The sequence below is a fragment of the Balaenoptera ricei genome, chromosome 19, assembly GCF_028023285.1.
Source record: "Balaenoptera ricei isolate mBalRic1 chromosome 19, mBalRic1.hap2, whole genome shotgun sequence".
Classification (NCBI taxonomy): Eukaryota; Metazoa; Chordata; class Mammalia; order Artiodactyla; family Balaenopteridae; genus Balaenoptera; species Balaenoptera ricei.
The window spans coordinates 59,985,462-59,992,334 of NC_082657.1; the positions used below are offsets into that span (position 1 = coordinate 59,985,462).

Below are 6,873 nucleotides of genomic sequence, written 5' to 3' on the forward strand. Positions count from 1 at the left end.
GTCTCTCCAGTGCATCGATTTTAGGGCATATTTTGGTGAAGGGCGTGAGTGACAACACACCAGGTACCACACTCAGAGCTTTATCTGCATTAGTTCATCCGCTCCTTCCAACAGCACTGGGAGGTCCCCGCTGTAATTAGCCCCACTTTGTGGGGGATGAAACTGAGGCTCCAGCCCTTCCAGCAGCGGCTGGAATTCGTGTCTGGGCTGTCCACCCATCAGAACCCATGCTCTGAACCCTGGAGCTGTCCCCGGGAGGGCCCGTCGTGCTTGGATCTCCTATTTTTGTCTGTTCTTCCCCACGGCTGAGATGAACAATGAAATATTTAACAGAGCCTTTTGAAACGTCTTCCCCTTCAGGAATCAGCCCTGTGCTGGTGCTGAACAGACAGAGGGAACGAGACATGGTCTTTGTCGTAGAGATGCTGTTACTGGCGTCACCTGGCTTCCACGTCTGCAGGTAGCTGGGGATGGGGGTGGGGATCACCTGATCTGTGCCCGGTTCCGCTGGGCTTGCCTCCAGGATGCAGGTTGGATCCCATTCCAGCTCCCACGTCTTTGTTCTGTGCCTGGTCCCCCAAGTGTGGCCTGGGGCCTGTTCTCCTTGTGGCCATCATAGAAGCCCTTTGAGCAAAGAAAGTGATCAAACATAGCCAAGTTGAAAGTCAAGAGATGGGAAGTACTCTCTGCCCACCAGCCACGCAAGCCCCCAGGCCATGGGGCCGCAGAACAGTCTTCCAGCCTAGTGACGAATCAGTAATTCAGTTGATTCGATTTACTTCATCTGTTTTGACAGGTGAGTAAAGTAAATTGCATGATAAATGCAAAAAAAGAGGAAGTACAAGGTGCCGCTGAGGAAGACAGTGACCTAAGCACCTGTGACCTGCCAACCATCTGTCCTCACAGAGGAGGTGGCATTTGTGCTGGGTCATGCGAGGCGGGAGCTCCCCAGGCGGAGGGGGTAGAGCATGTGCCAAGGCCCAGGGGCACGGAAGGCCCCTGTGGGTTCAGCGGCAGGAGGCGGAAGCCTGGGCGGCTGTGTGTGTGAGGGGAGGGGCAGGGAAGTGGCTGCAGTAGCGGGAGAGGACCCCAGAAGGCAGCCAGGGATGAAGCTGGAGTGTCTTGGTCAGGCTTGAACTTTCAGATGACAGTTCTGGCCGCAAAGTGGAGAAGAGAGGAGGCACAGCAATAATGAGTATCGCTTACAGGTTTTTAAAGAAGTGCTGGGCACTTTGCATTTAAACCTCACAACAACCTCGTGACATCTGTATTATTATTATAAGGGGGGTTTTAGTTTTTAATTTTTTGGCCGCTCTGCTCGGCGTGTGGGATCTTACTTCCCCGACCAGGGATGGAACCCGTGCCCCCTGCATTGGAATCGCGGAGTCTTAACCACTGAACTGCCAGGGAAGTCCCCGGTATTATTTTTTTTAGCCTACAAATCAGTGAGTTTTAACTTATTGTAAAGTCTCTCCTCACTGGCCAGACTTGACGAGCTGGAGGCTTGAATGTGCTCACCGGTAGGGGAAGGGAAGGGTCATCTCTTAATGCACTGTATGATCCCATTTACAGGACCTTCTGGAACAGCCAAAGCTGGGGGAGGTGGGAGGTAGGTGGGAGGTGAGGGAGGGCCCAGGGCTGACTGGGGAGGGGCATGAGGTGGTGGAAACATTCTACCTGTGATTGTGTTTGTGTGGTATAGACGTTTGTTGGAACTGGTTGAGCTGGATTTGAAGTCAACCTCCTATAGGTTTGATTTTAAAACGCCTCTGAGGCCCCCTGCTGGTGACTTTGGGTCAGTGTGGGCGCCGCTAGTCAGTGGAAGGGGATCATGTGAGAACACGCGGATGCGCCTTCCTCTTTTGTGTTTCGGGGTACCTGGCCTTTCCCCTTCTCAGCTGAGGCGTCTTTCTGCCTCTGGGGGACCAGGGATGCTTCAGGAGCTCAGCATGAGAGAGGAGTCGGAGTCTAGCTTTTAGAGTTCTTACTGAGATCAGAGGCCTGAAAGTGGACACTGGTAAAGACAAAGGTTTTCTAAATCCCTTTAGCTCCCACTTATGCATCAAGAGCCAGGCCTGTTATCACCAAAAATTCTACAAATAACAAATGCTGGTGAGGGTGTGGAGAAAAAGGAACCCTCCTACACTGTTGGTGGGAATTTAAGTCGGTACAGCCACTGTGGAGAACAGTATGGAGGTTCCTTAAAAAACTGAAAATAGAGCTACCATATGATCCAGAAATCCCACTCCTGGGCATATATCCAGAAAAGGTGAAAACTCTAATTCAAAAAGATACGTGCGGGCTTCCCTGGCGGCTCAGTGGTTAAGAATCTGCCTGCCAATGCAGGGGACATGGGTTTGAGCCCTGGTCTGGGAAGGTCCCACATGCCGCGGAGCAACTAAGCCCCTGCGCCACAACTACTGAGCCTGCGTGCCACAACTACTGAAGCCCGTGCGCCTAGAGCCCATGCTCTGCAACAAGAGAAGCCACCACAATGAGAAGCCCGTGCACCGCACAAAGAGTAGCCCCCGCTTGCCACAACTAGAGAAGGCCCGCGTGCAGCCGCGAAGACCCAAGGCAGCCAAAAAAAAAAAAAAAAAGATACATGCACCCCAGTGTTCATAGCAACACTATTTACAATAGCCAAGACATGGAAGCAACCTCAGTGTCCATCGACAGATGAATGGATAAAGGAGATGTGGTACATATATACAATGGAATACTACTCAGCCATAAAAAAGAATGAAATAATGCCATTTGCAGCAACATGGATGGATCTAGAGATTATCATACAAAGTGAAGTAAGCCAGACAGAGACAAATAGCATATGATATCACCTATATGTAGCATCTAAAAAAAGTGATACAAATGAACTTATTTACAAAACAGAAACAGACTCAGACATAGAAAACAAATTATGGTTACCAAAGGGGAAAGGGTAGCGGGGAGGGATAAATTAGGAGCTTAGGGTTAGCAAAGACACACTACTATATATAAAATAAACAAGAAGGACCTACTGTATAGCACAGGGAAATATACTCAATATTTTTTAATAACCTATAATGGAAAAGAATCTGAAAAACAATACATATATGTATAACTGAATCACTTTGCTGTACACCTGAAACTAACACAACATTGTAAATCAACTGTACTGCAATTAAAAAAAAAACAAAAACACATTGAACTTGGCCTCCAAGCTGATTATCAGGCAGAGAGAGTACAATTCAGGGCTTCGTGAAAGGGGCATCCTTGCAACACAAGAAGGTGGGAAATCCTTCCTTCCCAGCTCCAGCCGGGTGAGGGGGGAATGAGAAAGAAATGGGGGTGGCGAAGTGCCCTGGGATGTCCCCCTGGGTGCCCCCCCTCCCGCCAGAGCTGAGGGAGGGAGGGAGATTAAGGGGGAGGCTGAAAGCAGAAGGACTCAGAGCCACCCCCAGTGCGACGTGGAGGGGAGACCACCGTGCACCGGGCCAGCTCCAACACGGGGCAGCGCCGTGGGCCCAGGCTGCTGCAGTGGCCTGGTTAGGAGGAAGTGGCCAGAGCTGAGCCCAAGCTTGCTGTAGTGCGTTGAAGGGGGGCTGCTAAAAAGCTGTGTCCATGCGCCAACCCCCAGAATGGCGAATGTGACCTCGTTTGGAGAAAGAGTCTGCAGATGTGTTCAAGTGGTCATGTAGCAGATCTCAAGATGACATAATCCTGGATCAACCAGGTGGGCCCTCAATGCAATGACCAGTGTCCTTCTGAGAAGAGGAGAGGCTGTGTGAGAACGGAGGCGGAGATTGGGGTGATGCAGCCACAGGAACGAACGCCTGAGCCCCCAGAAGCTGGAAAGGGCAGGAAGGATTTTCCCCAGACCCTTTGCCCACACCTTGATTTCAGACTTCTGGCCTCCAGAACTGCAAGAAAATGAATTCCTGTTGTCTTAAGCCCCCCTGTCTGTGGTCATTTGTTCTGGCAGCCCCAGGACACTAATCTTGGCTCCTGTGTCTCGTAAAAGGATCTGGGGGTTGGGTGGGTTCCCCTCCCCTCCCCTGGGAAAACCACAAAGACCCTAGCCTTTCCTCCCACCCCAGGAGGCATCACAGGAAGGAGAGAGTCAGGGAAGCAGCAGCCGTGAGAGGCTCTGGGTGGCGCATCTCAGATTAGTGACCTGAGACTTTTCAAATGAGCAAAAGGTGCTGTCAAGTGAGAGAAACTGGGATATTGCTTATTGTCAAGTCCAAGTACCACTTCCCACACCACCTCCAACCGCCCTGTTATAGAAAATAGACACACACCTCTGAGCACATGTGGTGTGAGCGTAGCCGTCTGTCCCACGGGGATGAGAAGTGCACAGAGGAGGAGGCCAGTGAGGGGAGACGCCGAGGATGCCCGGGGCTCTGCCCACGGTCTCGGCCACGGTCACGTCCAGTCTGGTCCGAGCTTCTGCAGGCGTCCTGGGGCTCCCGCAGTGGTGGAGGGTGGCTGCTGCCCGCGGGGATGAAGGCTGAGCCTGGCCCCTGTCCGATTTTTGCATCTGGAAAGTGTTACTTGATTGCTAGAAAAATAACCAGGCGAACCCGGGTCGTTTCCGGCAGAGAGGCCCTAAGAAGGCACCTTTGGAGCCAGATGACTCAGGGCTGAGCCGAGAGCTGTGTGGTCCGCGAGCCATGCTGCCTGGAAGCTGCTGCCTGCGTTGGCAGCTGACTCACCGTTGTTTCCCCTTTGAGGGGCAGCGCGGGAGCCTGTGGCCCAGCTTCGTGACTGCCCCGATGCCCTTTTGCAGTCACAGCGAATCACAGATCAGTGTTAGTGTCCTGTGGCTGCTGTAATAAGTGAACCAAACCTTAGAGACTTAAAACAGCATAAATCAACATAAACCTATGGTCTTGCAGGCCTGGAGGTCAGAAGACCAAAATGGGTCTCACTGGACTGCAGTCAGGGTGTTGCAGGGCTGGTTCCCTCTGGAGGTTCCAGGAGAGAATCTGCTTCCTGGCCTTTTCCAGCTTCTAGAGGCGCCCGCATCCCTTGGCTTGTGGCCCCTCCTCCATCCTCAAAGTGCCTCCCTCCAGCCTCTGCTTCTGCATCACACCTCCTTCTTCTCCGACTCTGACCCCCGCCTCCCTTTTCTTTTTGTTTCCTGTTGAATTTTTCTATTTCTGTTCAGTAACAATACCATAAAAATAATACCTTGAGATTTTTATATAATTTTTTTCTTCCGTGAACACATGTATCCTCACAACATCCCTGTGAGGTAGGGCGAAATCAGGTACTATTTTTGCCAATTTCAGGAAGGGAAACTGAGGCACCCAGAGGTTAAATCACTTGCCTGGGACCCAAAGAACACCAGCAGAGTAAAGTCGGGGAAGTGGGAATGCCAGGGTGAATCACTGCTGAACTTAGGAACCAAAACATTTTCAAATGTGGGAAAATTTTGCACAGATTCCAGAAAACTAGAAATGAACTACTTCCCAGTATTAAAGATTAGAATATTCGTTATTCTTTTAAAAGTGATATTAGAGGATTACTTCCTGAGTTTTCCATTCTTACATTGAGAAACAATAATAAGTACTAATCAGGAAGAGGAGCTATGACTTCACCATTAGCATAATCAAAATAAGATTCACCTATAAATAATTTGAAGTGACTGTTAAAAATAATAACACAAGGGCTTCCCTGGTGGCACAGTGGTTAAGAATCCGCCTGCCAATGCAGGGGACACGGGTTCGAGCTCTGGTCCGGGAAGATCCCACATGCCGCGGAGCAACTAAGCCCGTGCGCCACAACTACTGAGCCTGCGCTCTACAGCCCGTGAGCCACAACTACTGAAGCCCGTGCACCTAGAGCCCGTGCTCCGCAACAAGAGAAGCCACCACAGTGAGAAGCCCGCGCACCGCAATGAAGAGTAGCCCCTGCTCGCTGCAACTAGAGAAAGCCGTGCACAGCAACAAAGAACCAAAGCAGCCAAAAATAAATAAATAAAATAAATAAATAAAAAAAAATAATAACACAAGTCATAGAAAACTGAACTAGCATCAAGGAACCTAATCATACTGTGAAGTAAAGAAAGCAAACAAACAAAAAAATAAACAGATAAAAACGTATGGAAGATATTCACTATCTGCAAAAAAAGGGAAGAGGAAGATGGGTGGATGGTAGGGGCAGAGTATCTCTGACAGACTAATTTGTCACATAGTGACACAGTTTTTCTTTAGTGAGAGACCAGACATGTTTTGCTCTGGCGGTGCTGCTGCTAAAAAGGCCAGAGGCTGCAACAGAGAGTCATAGATTGCTGTCTTCCCTCGATGCCGAGTGAGGTTTCCGGTGTTCCCAGCCCCCGTCAGCCTGGTTGCCACATTCTGTTAAAGCTTGAATCCCCTTGGGAATTCCCATGATTGTTTGGACCGGACTCCATTGTAGACACATCTTGTCCACTTGGCATCGTTCCTGGTGGTGGCTCTACCATGCTTTGCTGCCCTGAAGCTTCTCTTTGGGCAATCCAAGCTTGAGCCAGTGCAACTCAGTCGATCTGGCTGGGGTCCTGCTGGTGCTGGAGTGACTGCATCCATTGTTGTTGACGCAAAGGGCCGTTGCTGCCAAGGCCGTCCTCCTTGATCCCGCATCCTGACTTTTAAAGTATATCTGACTTTCTCAGAGGTTCACCTTCTGTTTAAAATTTCGGTTGATTCAGAACTACACCTTGGAAGCGTAGCAGCAAGATTACTTACGCTCCACTCTGGTTCCGGAACACCGTGTCGCCACCGTTCCTATAATACCCCGCCTCCCTCTTAGAAGGACGCTTGTGATCACACTGGACCCACAGGATAATTCAGGATGATGTCCTCATTTCCAGATCCTTAATCACATTAACAAAGTCCCTTTTACAATGTG

General features: G+C 50.2%; 1 pseudogene; it reads right to left on the reverse strand.

Moving 5' to 3' along the window:
* Positions 1–6,322: 6,322 nt before the first annotated feature.
* Positions 6,323–6,605, reverse strand: LOC132354151 (arginine/serine-rich protein PNISR-like; annotated as a pseudogene).
* Between the last annotated feature and the right edge of the window lie 268 nt (positions 6,606–6,873).